Source organism: Larus michahellis, chromosome 8, assembly GCF_964199755.1.
Source record: "Larus michahellis chromosome 8, bLarMic1.1, whole genome shotgun sequence".
In the NCBI taxonomy this organism is placed as follows: Eukaryota; Metazoa; Chordata; class Aves; order Charadriiformes; family Laridae; genus Larus; species Larus michahellis.
Genome location: NC_133903.1, coordinates 53,554,324 through 53,570,493, shown reverse-complemented (window position 1 = coordinate 53,570,493; position 16,170 = coordinate 53,554,324). Strand labels below are relative to the sequence as shown.

The window sequence follows — 16,170 nt, the reverse complement described above, 5'->3', positions numbered from 1 at the left end:
GGTCACCAAAAGAAGGTCTGAAAGGCAAGACACCCTGATCCATCAGAAACGGTGCCCCTGCCCGTTGCAATGTGTCCTGTCCCAAGCTCGATGCAGAGCCCTGCACCGCGGCGGCCAGGCCAGGGAAAATGCAGGGATATGGGGCTGTTTCTTATTAGCTTCCGCTTCTCCCTCTGGAAATGTTCCCCGTGCCTTTATCCCCCTGCTTGGCAGCAGGTGTGCTAGGGAAAAGTTTTAAATCTAGATGGAACGGAGTTATCTGAGTTACAGTAAGTAGATTTTTTTTTTCATTTGAAAAGGCAACACACAGAGCCCTGTGCATTACCTTGCACCGATGTGATACACACACGCACACATGCATTTGTGCCTGGGATATAAAAATACTGTATTATTGCAGTGCTCCGTGTGTGTCTGCGTAGAGCTAATTCATGTACTACAGCATGCTTATCAAAGGGCACTCCTTAATTGCATGCTAGTATTTTTTAATTACTGATTAAGTTGTAAGACTCTTACAAGCCTCTCTGATTTATGTTCTTATTAGCTACAGTGTGAGTGTCTTCTGCAGCCATTCCTGATTTTAGTTTTCCATCCTTTAATAATAAACAAGACCTCCAAATTTTTGTTGTTTTTTTTTTTTCTGTTTTGAAAGAATAAACCCAACTACGCGTCTGAGACTCTTTAACGAAGGAAAGCCAAAATGGTATACGAAAGCAACGGCTGCTCTCTCTTTTTTTAGGGCCATTTTGGTACTCTTTTCCCCTCTCTATTATGGCCAGAGAAATAAACTGTGGATTTGGAAATATCTCTGTAGCTTAGTCTCTGGAAGAGAAAGTGAGTAAATTGAAATGAAATGAGAAGGTGACTATTAATTCACATTTCTCCTTTGGGAGGAAGATTTAATGAATTTAAGAAGGAGGTTCTGCTCCTACTTAGTGTTGAATTTGACGAAGTTGCCCGACTTAGCACGGCTCAGTGGAGGAGGCACAGCATTTGATAAAACCATAACGAGAGAAATAAAAGAAGCAATCCCCTCGCAAGGAGGGGGGTTATTTGCGCAGAGGATCACTACTCCTTCTGTTCTTTAGCTCTATTTTTTTTCTTTCTGGTGTAAGCAGTTGTCAGTGATGGAGGAGGAGAGAAGTTAATACAGCAATAGGAGGACTTTGGGCCAAACGCATGATACGTCTCAGTCTTGAGGGATTTGCGGAGGTGTTGAGGATTCCAGCTGCCTGTCTCCATGTCCTCCTTCAGCAGGAGCCGCAGCAGGACCCCAGGGCTGACCAGTGGCTGCTCCCAGCTTCACCCTCGGAGCCACCAGTTGGTGACACCGAAAGGCCCCATACGCAGGACACGGTGACGGCACGGCTGGCTCCAGGCAGGTTCGGCAAAGCAGAGCCAGGAGCCCCAGGGAGTCTGTGCACTGTGATGTTCACGGTACCTTCAGCATCATAAACCTGCTACCCTGCATTCCATGGGTCGTAAGGTCAGAAAAAAAGCCAAGAACCTGATTTTTTCCATGCTCCTTTCTTTTTCCAAGTGTAATAACAATTTTGCCCGTACATCCTGCTCTGGCAGCCAAGTGGAAAGACGATGATCTTCTACTGCACTATCTTACCCGAACCTGTTGGGAGATAACTGGATGCTGCAGGAGATGAGAAGGATGGGATCCAATTTAGCTAAGGGAGAAAGGGTTTTTATAATGAAATGTCGATGCCAAGATGTATTCCTGCACACAGCAGCAGTAGCAGAGCTGGTGCACGGAAGGGTCAAATCAGCTGTTTGAGATACTACATTATCCTGCTTCCGTCCCAAAAACCTGCCTCTCTGCGAAAATCCTTATCCTCTCTCATGGCCACGCTGATGACAAGATGTTATGACCACCACTGCTGCAAGTAGCCTTATTTTTCATCGCCACTTACCTTTCCTGGGTGGTGCAGGGCTGGTTTCTCTGTTTTTATTTATTCCTCTATTAACACAGCTCAGCCGTGCCATGGTTTCCATTTGGCAGGAGGCACTGCATGGCAGGACTCATGTTTACAACACATCACGGCGCAACAACCGCCTCCAGAATGTCCATTCCGATTAGACCTGGTCGCCTTCTCTTTGCAGCCTTCCCCTCCCATCCCATCGAACCCCCCCCAGAATTACCAGTTATGGGAAGTTTTAAAACTTTGTAAGCTGCAGTGGCTTCATTTAGGCAGCAAAGCTGTGTATTGAAATATGAATTAGTAGCGTGTGTATCGGCAGGGTAGACCATCTGCTGTGCTCAGCACCCGGCTTTGAAGCTGGTTGGCTGGCAGGACAGCATGTGTTTACAGAAAACCCTAACAGTTGTAAAGGAGCCATTTAGGTTTATCGTGTCAATTCCTGTACAACTCCACGAGGAGAGATTCCTTTCACAAACTCGCATAAAAAAGACAGATAGACTAGTTTTGACCTCTCTCAAAACATTTGACGGTTGAGCTTGTTGCGAGGATAAAATATCTAGAACGGGGGAAAAAAAAAAAGAATCTTGTCATTTCCCCTTCTTAAGCATTAGACTCCTTGAACGCAACATCCATTCATAGCTTAGTTCTTGCATTATAATTTAACTGCCTTTTATTTTCCTTCTGAGATACAAATGCAGGAGCTGTACATGATTTTCATACCATATTATGCGAGCCATTGGGAAAAAGCTGTCCGGAGTAATGGCGCCATTTCAACGTGACGCATATGCCAAGGTACAGAGATCATTTATTTTCCTTAAAAATGAAACGAGGATGGGATTAAAAATGTTATGTTTTGCCTGTACGAGCAATATTCCTCTAATCAACCGTTCCAAATATATTACATCCTTGTAGCTTCTCTGTAATACCAATTGTCCAAGGGAAGGCATCCGGTAGCACACCGAAGGGGTTTACACTGCCGCAGAACCATCCCTCTTACCGGGGCTATCACTTCCAAAGCACCGATATACCAAGGACAGGGCAGAATAAAACCAAACTGGCCCTGGGGATACTTCTGGACTGAGCACTCGGTTACTTTCTCATGCAGGGAGGAATTATTAATAAACAACCTCTTCAGTGAGTGCGCTGAAGCACTTGCTACTGTTTAACAGGCACCCATATTGTACGTATAATTCGTGTGCGTGTGGACGCAGAGTAGAAAGGGAACGTTCTTCTACCTAAAGCTGAGGCTCAGACCAAGCCCTCGGGTCGTCGTGGCCCATGCGTGATTCCGACCGGCTGTTGGACTGAGAAGATAAATTAAGAAACAGGCAGATTTGATGCATCTCTGAGATAACTCATTCCAATGTGCAAAAGGAAAAAAAAAAAAAAGTGTATTAATATACAGGTCTTAAGACTTCAATCAATTTTTTAAGAAAAAACACTTGTTCCTTTTGATGGGAAAACCCGTGAAGCAAAGTGAAAGCTGGCAAGATGAGAGATGGCAGGCTGGGGGAGAAACCTTCCTCTTGCAAACATACCCTGGGCAGCCAGCGGTGTTACTAAGGCCCCGCGTAGGGATGCTGTAGGACTGGTAGCACACAGGGGATCATAACCTGCATAAAAGGTATAATTGATATCCTAAATATGAGCATAGTATGTTGGTAGTTCACAAAAAGCCTTACGGCTTATATGAGGTAGTCGAGCTTGGGTAAGGAGAGGACACTGGTGGGACAAAGAGAGAATTACCCTTGTGTAGCCCAGGTGTTGTGCTCATTACGATCCTCTATCTAGGTCATGTCTTGGGTGCTTAGATGTGAAATACTGATGAGGAACTGGTTTTTAGTATGATAGAGGTTTAGAAACAATCTTGTGTATCTGTATGTACATATATATGTGTGTGTGTGTCTATGCATATGTGTGTACATACATATGTAAGTTCAAATTTCCTTTAGTCTGACCAACAGCTGCCCGTGCTGGTGAGATGCAGGGATTTGGTGCTCCACAGTGGTGGAGCAGAACAGGGTGACCCAGGACTGCCAGACTCCATCTCCAGGAAAGCAGCAGATCAATACAAAACCATGAAGGCAGGCTCTCCTGGAGATTGCATTTCATATTTAGGGACATCAGAAAGTAGAGGGTGTCTCCAGCTGGGTTGCAAAGGGTCACTGCAGAAGAGTTAAGTGCCCAGGACCCAACTTTGGGGAGCAGTGCATCACCTGCCGTAGCCCTCGGTGCCCATAGGATGCTGTGGGCATTCCTGCCCCCTCCTAAATACCATCTTGTTAATGCAGCTGGGAGAGCAGAGCCCCGGAACGTCATCTGGAAGAGGGGTTGGTGACCCAGCTGTTGGGTCCATCTCTCTGCCTTCGGGTGCCCACCTTGGTCAGTCGCATTAAGACACTTTCTGTGCAGACCACAGCACCCTTGTTTCAGAAGAAATGGCCTGGTCCTGGAAGTCTGCTGGAAAAGAGCCGTTTCGGGCAGGTAACTAACTGATTCAGTTTGCACAAGATGCCATGGACGGGTCATCTGTAACCGAGCCTAAGGCTGAACATCCTCTTTTACATTTGCCAATGTTACAATCTGAAATTTCATTTTCATATTTAATGCGCCTGCCTCCAGTTTCTTGTTCTAATGTTGTTCTTCATTCGGTGCGTAATCCGAGGTAACACATGGCTGCTTTACCTGTGGACTAGAAATGCAGTGACTTTGGGCGTTGCAGTGACTTTGGGCATTGCGTTTTTATGTGCCATCGGTCTTTTTATTATTATTATTATTATTATTATTATTATTATTATTATTATTATTATTATTATTATTATTATTATTATCATCACTTCTTTTGAGGGGTATCCTAATCTGCTTGTTTCTGTTAGGTGGTGGAATCTGGTTGAAAGCAAAGCATGACAACGCCTGTGATATAGCGGCATTTTTCCGACTTGTTCTGAGCATCCCTCAGGAACGCCTGCGGATGGGACGGGTGCTTTTCCCTGCGTGGAGCAGAGCGCCGCAGCCGCGCCACGTCATCTCGCTGCCTGTTCTCTGGCTCTGTGCTCTGCCCTCCCGGGTCAAAGCGAAAATGGGAGAGGATGGCAAGCCAAAGCGTGCGGAAGATGACTCACCGGATTATTTTCTACTTTTCAAATATAGCCCTTGCATTCTTGCCAACATATCGATACAGTCAGGCTCTCCCTCCTGCAGCAAGCCTCACGTATTTATATTTATATACAGTACGTAATGCCTATACTACATAATGACAAATGTCAATACATTTACCCATTTTTTAATATTCTGTTTATTTTGATTTTTTTCGCATTTTTTCTCCCAAACAGGCACTGAAAGACCGAAACTGCAACCCACCCAGTGCAACTCCTGTAAACACAACGTACCGAGGGTTTGACTGGCAACGTCTTTGGTCACCGTGATCCTTCCCATTTCAGGACTTGCTGAAACTGGTCAAAATGGCTCCGGAGTACTGGGCAGCCCATGACCTGCCTGACTTTGAGGAAGGAAAAGGCAGCTCAGCTGAGGTATGTTCTTGCACCGAGAGAGGGCAAACGGGTGACAAAAGCGATGCAGCCAGGGCTGGGAAGGAAGGCATCTTTGCTCCTCTCCCTTCTATGCTGATGATGCCCTGCAAAACCCAGCCCAGCTCCGAGCTGCGTGTCCCGCTGTCTATTTTGGGAGGGAAGAAAGGAATGGGCTCACGTCTGGGAGGGCTGAGTTGAAGCCGTTGTTACTGGGGAAAATGCGAACACGGAGCTCACAGTAAAGAAACGGGGAATTGCCACCCCGACGGCAAACTTCACCATCAGAGCACCTCGTCTCGGGGGTCATTTTATTCTCAGAAAGCAGGACATAAATACAGAGTTAATTGTGACCGGAACCCGTAGCAATAACCTGTTTATGGGAAGACTCTAGTCCTAGTCTAGAAAAGCTGTAATCTCACCCCGCCATCTACAATTTGTTGCTTTATTAAGATACATTCTCGGCCGAAAACAAAAGAAGTGAGTTAGTTGGAGATGTTTATTGCCCTTTGTCAGGATGGCTATATTTTTTTCTGCTTTGAAAATAGATGTCCCTGCTTATATGGCTGTGTATTTATCCTTTCTTTTAGCTTTTTCATTACTGTTCCCTTTAATCATTTAATGAGGAGTGTTCAGGTTCCTGATGATTTAAAATTATGACTCGCGGAGACACTGGCAATATCTTTGCTGGAGTAACGCTGATCCTCTAACTTTAAGACTTTAAATTCAAACCACATGTTTTTGCCACTAACTCCGAAAACAACCCCTGGAGTTGTGTGACTGTCACTAGAATATAAACCATAGCTATTCTGCAAACAAAAGCCGCAGTATTTAAATTGCGGTTATGGTCAGAAAAGTGACTATTTTAATCATTGCTCTGGTTTACTCGGGAGATCTGCTCCCTCTGCACATTCCAAATATCTCTGCAGATTTTTATAGACTGAAAGGAGATTTTACTGCTTTCCACTCCTCTTAGCCCCACGGAGGGCAGCCAACACGGGGCGAGTGAGCCAGATTTGTTCCAGACTCACACATCAGCGGGAGTGTGAGCTGAATTCCCGCGGCAGGACCTGTCGGACGGGTGATCTGCCCGCCGGGACGAGCAGCCACGCTTTCATGCCCCCTGAGAGCTCACGGGGTGCAAGGCAGTTAGGAGGGGGAAGGGAAAAATAGAAAACCAAACCCACAGTGGTTTTCCTATAAACGATATTGTTTTGAAAAGGAAAAAAAAAATAGTTCTGAGAGGTTTCTTGGGCTGGAAGGGGTTTTTGAGTGCAGCTCCCTGGATGCCACCCCACTCCAGGGATGGGGGCTCTGAGCAAAGGGGTAAACATATTTTTCAAAAATGGTGTTAGCTGCAGAACGGGTAAATTGAAAATAAGAGGATGCAAAAGTCTGAAAGGGATTTTCTTTTCCTGCTGGGTCTGAAGAGATAATTCAGTTCCTTTAACATCTCCCTTACGTGGACACTTTCTCACAGCCTTCTGGGTGCTGAGCTTCAGCCTCTTTGGGCTCCTGTGAACCCAATCACTGCCTCCCCCCACCTCTCAAACCCCTTTTTTGTGTCTTTGCTACATTAAGAATCAAATCCCATTTGGAGGGTGGCTGCTTCAACTCACTATCTGCCTTTATGAAATGTAATATATGTATCCTGTTTCTGCGAAAACCTCCTATTACAGTATTGGGAATGTTCCTCTGATATATGTGTATTCAAAATAAATGTTGGTAGGAGAAGACCTAATTCATTTTAGATGGTTTTATTAGGCGTCTCTTAACAAATCCCAGAGTATGTAAATGAAATATAACTCTACGTACATATTCATCAGTCTGTTCTTAGAATTAAATATGAGCGCTGTGACATTTGGTTTTAAGGAATGAGTAATTAACATGTGTGCAGGATGTTCTCATCTTCCTGCTTTGGAGTCCTGGAGTCAGGGAAAAGCAGACAAAACATATTTCCACTCTTTTTATCATAGTTTGCAAAGCAGAAAGCCGTTCACGACAGCCAAGAACTTCTCAGGCTTTTTTGTACCTGTTGGGTGCTGACACAAGGGCCCCTTCTTGAGCGTTTCGTGTTGTTAAATGTCATCTCATCTGTGCTGGGGCCAGGATCGCGTAAAAAAAAAAAAAATCAGCTTTGCATCTGACCTGGCTTTTAACAATTGCACCAACAAGTTGCAGAGCACGGCAAAGAGCAGGACAACTTTTGGAGTACAGCCACTGCGGCTGGTGATTTACCTCCACAATGGGATGCTGTAAAACTGGACTGAGCTCTAAGATGCTCCCCATCCCCAGCATCCCGGAGATGCTCTCTAGGAAAACCTGGGCTGGATCCTGCGGGGGATGTTTGGGGCTTGGCTGCCCCAACGCCACGCTTGGGAACACCGGGCTTAACTGCACTGCTGGTGAAAACCCAGAATAAAACCCACTTTTGTTTTCGGCGGGGCTGGCTCGAGTCGCTTTTGTGCGAGAGCAATGTGTGTGCAGGGCGTGCACTTTTTGCAGCAGAAAAAATTAATTTAAAAAAAAAAAAAAAAAAAAAAGACCATAATTTCTTTCTGAGGTTGCCGGGGGAGGGCGGGAACAGCACACCGCCCTGTCTGAGCACCCCGGAGAAGTTGACCAGAACAAATCCCAGCAGGAACACACAAACCTCTATTATACCTTTTAAAAAGCTCCCCATTGAATGCAGCCGGGCAGATGGGAAGGGCCCTTTTATTTCCTTTTTTCTTTCTCCGCCTGAGTTCATTCTCTCCCTTTGGGGGAGCCAGGTTCAAAGACATGCCAAATGCATCAAAACCTTCCCAATAAAGTCCCTTTCACCTCCCGGCGGAGCGGGGCCGGGCCGGGAGCGTGCTGGGAGCGCCGGGTCCGCCGGTGACTTTCAGGACTGTGTGTGGCAAATCGTGTGCACAGCTCCCAAAACAATGCCCTGAATCGGACGTCTAATTCCCTGGAAATTAAATCCCTCAACTGGTCAGGGAAAACAGGAGCCAAAGAGATTAAACAGTGCGGCAGGGAGAATCTTTGGGGGTTGGTAGGGGGACTTTCTTGTGGGTTTGTTGGGTTGTATTTTTGAGCAGAGGGGTAACAAAGCAATGGTTTAGTGTTGCTTCCGTCCCCGTTTTAATTTGAACCATGCATCCCTCCCTTCCCCTCCCCAAAAATTCTCGATCCTTGCTGCCGTGGGGGAAAAAACTGCTTGTCCCGGCTCTGTGCTAATCACCCAACAGGTGAGCTCGGTCCCGGCAAGCACAGCGCCGTGTCGGGCTGCAGAATTAATTTCGGTGGCCGTGGGGTGAGCAAAGCGAGGTGCCGGGGGTGCAAACCCCCTCCCCACGGCCCCAAGCATCCCGCATCCCGCTCAGGTCCCCGCCAGTGCCTGCAGCTCCCAGCATCTCCCAGGGGCCGCACCGGCCGCCACAGCCTTTGCTGGGTCCCGGGTTATTTATCCCGGCTGGGGCTGGAGCCGTTTGGGTGTGAGGGAGGCCAGGAACGGGGCTGAGACATTCCCATTGATTTTTTGCTGCCAGTTTATTAAACAGGAGAAGGTCCAGCCATGGATGCTCTGGTGCGGCGCGGCGAGGGGCTGGATGCTGGATGAAAGCACAGCCTCTGCTCCTTAGGAAGCGATCTTTCCCCGCAGGGCTGCTTTTTAACTGCTACAAGTCAAAACTTAGCGGGCCTGGCAGCGGCAATTTTTTTTTTTCTCCCTTAAAAAAAAAAAAGCAGTTTCCTATGTATTTTTACTGACAAAAGCCTGAAGCTTCCTTTATATGCTTTATTTTCTTTCTCCTCTGAAACGATCGTTAGACAAAAGCAGTTTTGCTGCTGGTTAATCAAGAGAGTGATGTGGCCCTGCATTTTAATCCTAAACCAATTAGCAGGATTTGACATCATGCCATTAGACTGCTTGAAACAAAAATCAAGGACAGCGTAATGCAGCTAGAAAAGAACAATAACCATCAGCGCTGCCCTGTCAAAGGGGAAGGAAGAAATTTGGCTGCGTGTGTAATTTCCAAGCAATCCCCCTTCCCTTAAACCTGCGCATTCAAATGAGGGAGCTAAATAATAATGAGAGGGGAAAATGTTGAAGCTCTAATCACATTACCCTAAACTGCGCTGGTTTTAGAAGCAGAAATCGCTATACTTGCTTCCGAGACGAGGCGAACTGGTTGCGGTTTTTGATCCCGAGTTCTGGTTTATGGTTTCTGTAGCGGGTGTTTGGCGCTTGGCTTTGCGGGCGGGTTGCAGGCACGCCGGGAGCACCGGCGTCTCCCATGCAGATGTACGGCGAGGGACCCTGGCGTGAACACGCCAGCATCCCTAAGAAACAACTTCCCGGGCTTCCTTGCTTCGTCCAAACCACCCTACGATAATTAACGAGCGAAGCACCTTTTAGCAACTGTACTTTTCGCTGGCAGAAATGTACCTTACGGCTGATCCCGTGGCGGCGGCAGGGGCTGGAGCCAGGCTGGCAAGCGTTAGCCCGGCCACTGCTGCTGCCCGCAGGCAGAAAGAAGCCTGGCGAAGATGTGTGGTGAGAACAAAAAACGCAGGCAGGCCCCGGGGTGCGGTATTTGAGGGATGAATGCCTAAAGCACATCGGGGACTCCACGCCTTGCTGCGCTCTCCGGGCTGGCAGCGGAGAGCCGGAGCAGGAGTGAAACCCAGCGTCTCATAAAGCAGCATATGGATAGAGCGCAAATGGATGGGGTTTTATGTCCTGTGCAATATTTTCATTGATATTTATTTTGATTTAATTTGGCTAATGTGCAGGAAAAATGAAAACGCGCCGTGCTCCTCAACATCTGATGAGGAGCTGAATGCTTTTTAAAATTAGTATTTCCACATAGGCGGCGGATCTTTAAGGTCTGCCCAGCAACTGTGCTGGAAAATCATGAGTCACTCCATGCAAATCACGGGATGACCCTCGGAGCAGCAGGTTTTTTTAAGAAATGTTGAATTGTTTCTGCTAGCATTACAGTTTCTAGTCTTTCTGCTTCAGCCTTTTGTCCAGAAATTAATTTTCCTTTTAATGAAAGTGAAGTTTCCCACACCCTCGAACCACTTCAAAGAGAGGGAGTTTAAAAAATATAAAAAATTGATAAAATGTCATGAGATCCGTGACGAAATGGCGGAAGATGGCAATGGTCCTCATCCTTGCTTTGAGAGAGGCTGAAGCCAAGCCAGGGGCAGACAGGAGCGATGGTCCCTAATTGTAGCGTGAGGTTGGAGACCAGGGTGCAAATCTCTGCCAAAGACTTCCAGGGCGAACTTGGGCAAGCGACATAAATCTTCCTCTCTTGTAGCTGCTGCCTGCAATAGGGGATGAAAAGAGCCTGTTTACTCCACGGGGATCTCTAGAAATAAATGTCTTAAAACTGGTGAGGGGCGGCAGCGATGGCAGGGCCCTGTGCAGGCTGGAGAGGAACAAAAAATAATTCCCCAAAGATGTTAACGGCAGATAAATCCTCTGCCTTCCTGCCGCGGCAGCGCTCCCAAAGCTTCGTGACTCTCAATTTTGAGGGAAATAAATTTATGAGAGGAGGTTAGGGTGGGTAAGGTGAGCAGGGGCTGAGGGGTACCCGGGGCATCCCACCCAAACCCCCCCCACTTCGCCCCGTGGAGCATCCCCCAGGGCTGCCTCCCCCTGCAAAACTGGGATTTTAACGTCCCGGTTCCCTCGCCTGTTAATAAAGGAACAAAAAGCTCATTCGCCTTCTCAAGGGTGTTGTGAGACAAAGTTGGTAAGTGTTGAAAAGAAACCCAAACCAGAAGAGAAAGCTGGCTTTGTTGCCTTCGGACACAGACCACCGCAGACCTTGCTCAAATTTTGCTGTAACATCTCTTGAATGGAAACGCGTTCTCCCAAAAAAAACCCCGTCAAACACGCCCTGACTTGAAACGGCTGCCAGGGGAGTGAAAGGAGCCGCAGATTACAGATCCTCGGGGCTCTTGGGGCAGCAAAATGTTTGTCCTGTGGATTTGGGCTGGATCCAATGAATCCAAAAAGTGCTCAGAGCAAATGTTTAACCCATCCCGTAGGGGAAAAAAAAAAAAAAAAAAAAAGAAAAAAGAAAGAGCTAAACAAACCTAAAAAGCAAAACAAGGAACAACAGCAAGAAAAAATCTTTGTATTAAAATAATTACAACATTGAGACACTGAGCAGGACAAAGGAAATTCAAAAGGTCAAAGGCTAAACCTCAGCCTGAATCTTAAACTGGATTGGAAAGAAAAGAAAATGAAATTCAATTGGTCAGACCTTGTAAACTGGGTTTGGGGCTTAAAAAAGGAAAGTGCCCTCCAAGGACACCAGCAGCACCAAACCTCTGCATTGTCATAGTCGGCGGGGGCACCTTGAGCTGAAATGAATTTAAGGTATCATGCACGAAGATAAGGTGTCATCTAAAAGATTACTCATCCTGGTTTTCTTCTACCCTGTACCTCACTGAGATCTACAAAAGTAAAAGCCATATTTGAATTTTTTAAATGTTTATTGCTATCACAATGCATGCTTGTGATCACAGCTTCTGGGGGGAAATAACAATTTTTTAATGAGAATAATTTTTTAAAAAGCCGTTCTAACCTAGAGAAAATCTGAGAACGCTAGAAAAAAAAAATTCTCTAAACCAAGGCTAGGACAAAATCATCACAAAAGGGAGCAGAGTAAGGAGTGTACCCACAGTCTGATATAACTGGAGAATTAATTACTGAAAATAATGAAAGAAACTGCGACTGCTAGGTGGTTTCCAGGTGCGTATTATATATATAAAGACAGAGTTTTTATTCTTATTGAAAAACAAGAGTTGCCTCTTTGAGATCTTTGGTTTCGCTTGTTCAATTCCTAGCCTCAGAAAACAAAACCGTTTGTTTTTTGGGTTTTTTTTTAATTATTCCTTTTTTGGTTTTCAGCTACAAAGTCAGTCTCCTTAGGTTTGCATTAGTTTGATGCGCGTCCATCTTAATTCAAGTTGATCCATTTCGATCCGGGCAGCATACCGACAGCAAACGGGAGCGAAACGCCATTCCGCAAACTCCGCCGTACCAGCAAAACCAGGGACAAAACAGAAAACCTGGGGTCGTCTCCTGGAATCCGTTGCCGGACTGCGGCGCAGTCTTTGTATGTATATGATTTTATTTTATTTTTTATAGGCAAGCAGTTATCACCATAATTGTATTTGTAATTTCAAGGGTGCATTATCATACTAATGGATGATGACCACTCAACAGTTCCAAGAAACATTAATTAAAAAAGAAGTTCTCCTGTCCTAGCAGGGAGAGTGTTCCCTAATCCCCATTATGGAAATTGGTTAAGCCAAGAGAATATTTCCTTTATAGTTTCAGCTCTTCAGAAAGCCTTTGATGTCCTAAGCCAAAGCAACTACCCATCAGGAACTGAGAGACGTACTTTGGTCCCCCATGCCAGCTTTTTACTTACGTCTGTCATTTAATTTCCCCCATAATGTGGGGGAAAGTCTTAGCCAACATCTTCATTTTCTTTCATTAGTGAAATCAGGATAATAATACCACTTTACACTTAGCTTGCTCCTAGACACTTTGGAGGTGTCTGTCCCTGTGGTGTGTATATAGAGAGGGCCCTCCATCCAAAAATGACGGGTCAGTAAAGTTTCCGAATATTAAAAAGGTCAAAGTACTACAGGACTCTATTATTATCACTTAAAACTTTGCAAGGCATTAAAATTATGAGTGTGGGAAAGCGTAAAATATATGTGGCTCCCTTGATATCGCCGGGGCTGTCGGTGAGCTCTGCTCTCCATCTCTGCTCTCCATCTCTGCTCTCCATCTCTGCCCCGGGCTTAGCACTCGTTCTTCTCACTCGCTCTCGCTTTTTTTTTTGCCCTCAAATAAGAGGTCATTTTGTGCCATGCCAGAAGGTGCCCTGCGCAACCACTATTATGCTGTCCTTCGCAGCTTTAATCTGCATAGGTAAGCTGCATCCCTAAATAGTTTGAAAGGCAATAAAATAAGCGCACATAAAAAATTACCACGGTTTCTATGTTCTAGAAGGGGGGGGGGGGGAATGTCCTGAAGAGCTCTCTCTATTAATATGAGATGGCAAATATTTTTTCCTGTTTATTAAATCATATGAAAGGTTAATTATGGTTAGCGACTGTGGGTAGAAAACAATTCTTGGAAGATGCTTTTGTAACAACAGGTTGGCAGTATGCAGAAGCCATCTGCTTCCTGCAAATGTTAAGGTACAATCTCAAACTTGTGAGGTTAAGAATTACAGATTGCAGAGTAGTTTGGTAGAAGGAAAATCCATGTTGTGTTGATGTAAAGTTGCTCAGTCTCCTTGACACACAGCCTGGAAGGAATGCCAAGTTCCCTAAAGGACGGTATTTGGCTGGAGAGGACCCTCGCTCGGGGTATTCTGTACTCACACTGGCTGTCTACAAAGCTAATTAAGCCATTTTTGTGCTGCGATTCTTTTTTTTTTTTTTAATACAGAAATTAGTTTCGATGCCTGACCCATGAAGAGGAGTGGATTGTGGATATAATACTCTGCTTTCAAGCTGGGAATTCAGCTCCTTCCACAACGGAGAGTAAAACGTTGCCATCATTATCAAGGTGATACGCTCCTGAAACTTGTTGCTTCGATCCGCGACGTGTAGATTTAGCCGCGACTGCAAACTCTTCATGGTAAGGACTGTCTGTTTGAAAAGGATGAGCTATCACCCTCATTTTGTATACCGAGCTGGGCAGAAAGATATGAAGCGATTTGTCCAAGAGCACACAGGGAGGCTGTGGCTGATGGAATTAAACCCAGATTTTTCAGATCACAGTGAAGCGCCTTAACCACAAAACCATTCTTCCTCTCTGTGGATCAGCTACTGTAACTTCGGCGTTTCGGCTGGGTTTTCAAACATGTTTATCTTCTGCCAAGGATCAAGTTTAATTACGCTGAATTTTCCACTTCCATGGAAAACATCATCCAGTTTATCCTTCCCCTGGACAGGTGATGTCGCCTGACTTTACCTGCTCCCCACCAAGGAAACACAGGTTCAACCAGCTGTAAGAGGAGGGATGGGGAAGTGTCACCACCAGGTCTGTCCCCTTCGCTTTTCAGCCAAACAGGGCCAAACTCTTGGGTTTTTTCAGACACGATCTGGCGTGATATCACGCAACCTTCAGCCCCTTTCCTCCTCTCCTAATTTACGCTCAACCCCTCCCCGTGCTCGTCCCCAGGAGCCGGAGCTGGCTGGCTGCTGAGTAAAAGGGCTCGTTTCCAAACCTTGCAGGCGACAGAGATACCGAGTTGTTTACTGTGCACTAAAATGATCCAGTGCCTCTTTTCTACCACAATTTTGTCAAGGCTATGCATGTGTGTAGGGGTCTCTCCTCCAATGCTGCCCTGTTTTTTAAGCGACACTTTCCAGCTAAGACGACTTCTTTTTTTAAAGCACACTGTAAAATGGTTTTATCTTCTACCTTCGCGCTGGAGCTGGTGATCAGCTCCATTATCGACACCTCCTGCCAGGAACGGCGGCCTGCCGTTAAAAGCCCCGCAGATGGAGGAGAAAGGGGCTGACCCCTCGGGCAATGCTGCAGAACACCTCGCCATTAGCTCCCAGTCATTTATCACAGCCTTGCTGCCCGGTGCTCGCAGCATCACTGCCCTTACCAGGCTCGTTAGTGGCAGGACCTGCACTGATCTGCATCACGCGCTTCTGCAGCCATCAGTGCTGCGGTCTCGTTGCATGCACGGTCCTGAGCAGGGGACTTCTGCTGGGCTGCAGTTGATGGGACCTTCTATCTCTGGGCTGAAACCACTGATAGGGAAGAAGGAGCCAGCTCTATTCATCTGCCTGTCATTTTGTCAACAGGCCTTGGACCTTCCTTTCTCTTTTTCCTGCTCTGATCTCTTCAAGGAAATGGAAGATCGTTACGGGTAATACCAGTAACACTTTTATCCGGCTTCCGGGAGCACCCTGTGAGAGTTGGCTGCATGTGAGGGACTGAGGCACATTGAAATTAGGGATGAGATTTTTCAGTCCCACCGAAGGGATTTGGATGCCCAGCATCCATTAAAATGAGTAACAATTCCTGTCCCGCCCTAAATGGCCAGAGCCCAAATTGCTTCACAAGATGGAAACCATCTTGGTTAATGCATGGACACTTAAGCCCTCAGCATCTGACTTCACTTATATTTTATTTCCAGCAAACTTAGTTGATCATGTCCAATGAAACACTTGTACACCCCCCCACCCCCGCACCCATTACCCGCTCCCCGACAGCTCATCGGGCCATCGCTTGCCAGCTCCGCTATCAGGGGAAGGTGATGAAGGTAGCTAATTTGTTTGCAAGTTGGTGAATGATGTAAAAGGTTCCTCGTCCATCATAATAAAGGCTCTCGAAAAAAACGAGACAAATGGCCCTTCCTCTCATTTCGCCTGCGCTATACGGGGACATTTGAAACTGAGGGAAAGTTCAGCGTAGCCATATGTACAGAGGGATGCGCACAAATCACAGCTGCTGCTAATTGGATCCAGAAATCTAATTGGTCCCTCATGGTTGGCCGGTGTTACATATAGGGTCATCGCGGTGGTAATGTGGGCTCCGCGGGGGCTCGGTCGGCTCGACTTGGCAGCCCGGTGGCAGGGGGCTGTGCTGGCACCGTGGCCCGTGCCGTGCCGGGGTGCTGCTCTGCGGAGCCGGGGGTGCAGAGCCCCCCCCCCGGCAGCTAGGG

General features: G+C 46.5%; 1 long non-coding RNA gene across 1 annotated transcript; it reads left to right on the top strand.

Moving 5' to 3' along the window:
- Positions 1-1,251: 1,251 nt before the first annotated feature.
- LOC141747833 (uncharacterized) lies at positions 1,252-15,837 on the top strand. Its single transcript, XR_012588821.1, has 6 exons — positions 1,252-1,483; positions 2,627-2,720; positions 4,805-5,158; positions 5,261-5,458; positions 12,372-12,579; positions 13,932-15,837. It is a non-coding gene; the product is annotated as an uncharacterized LOC141747833 (long non-coding RNA).
- The last annotated feature ends 333 nt before the right edge of the window (positions 15,838-16,170 follow it).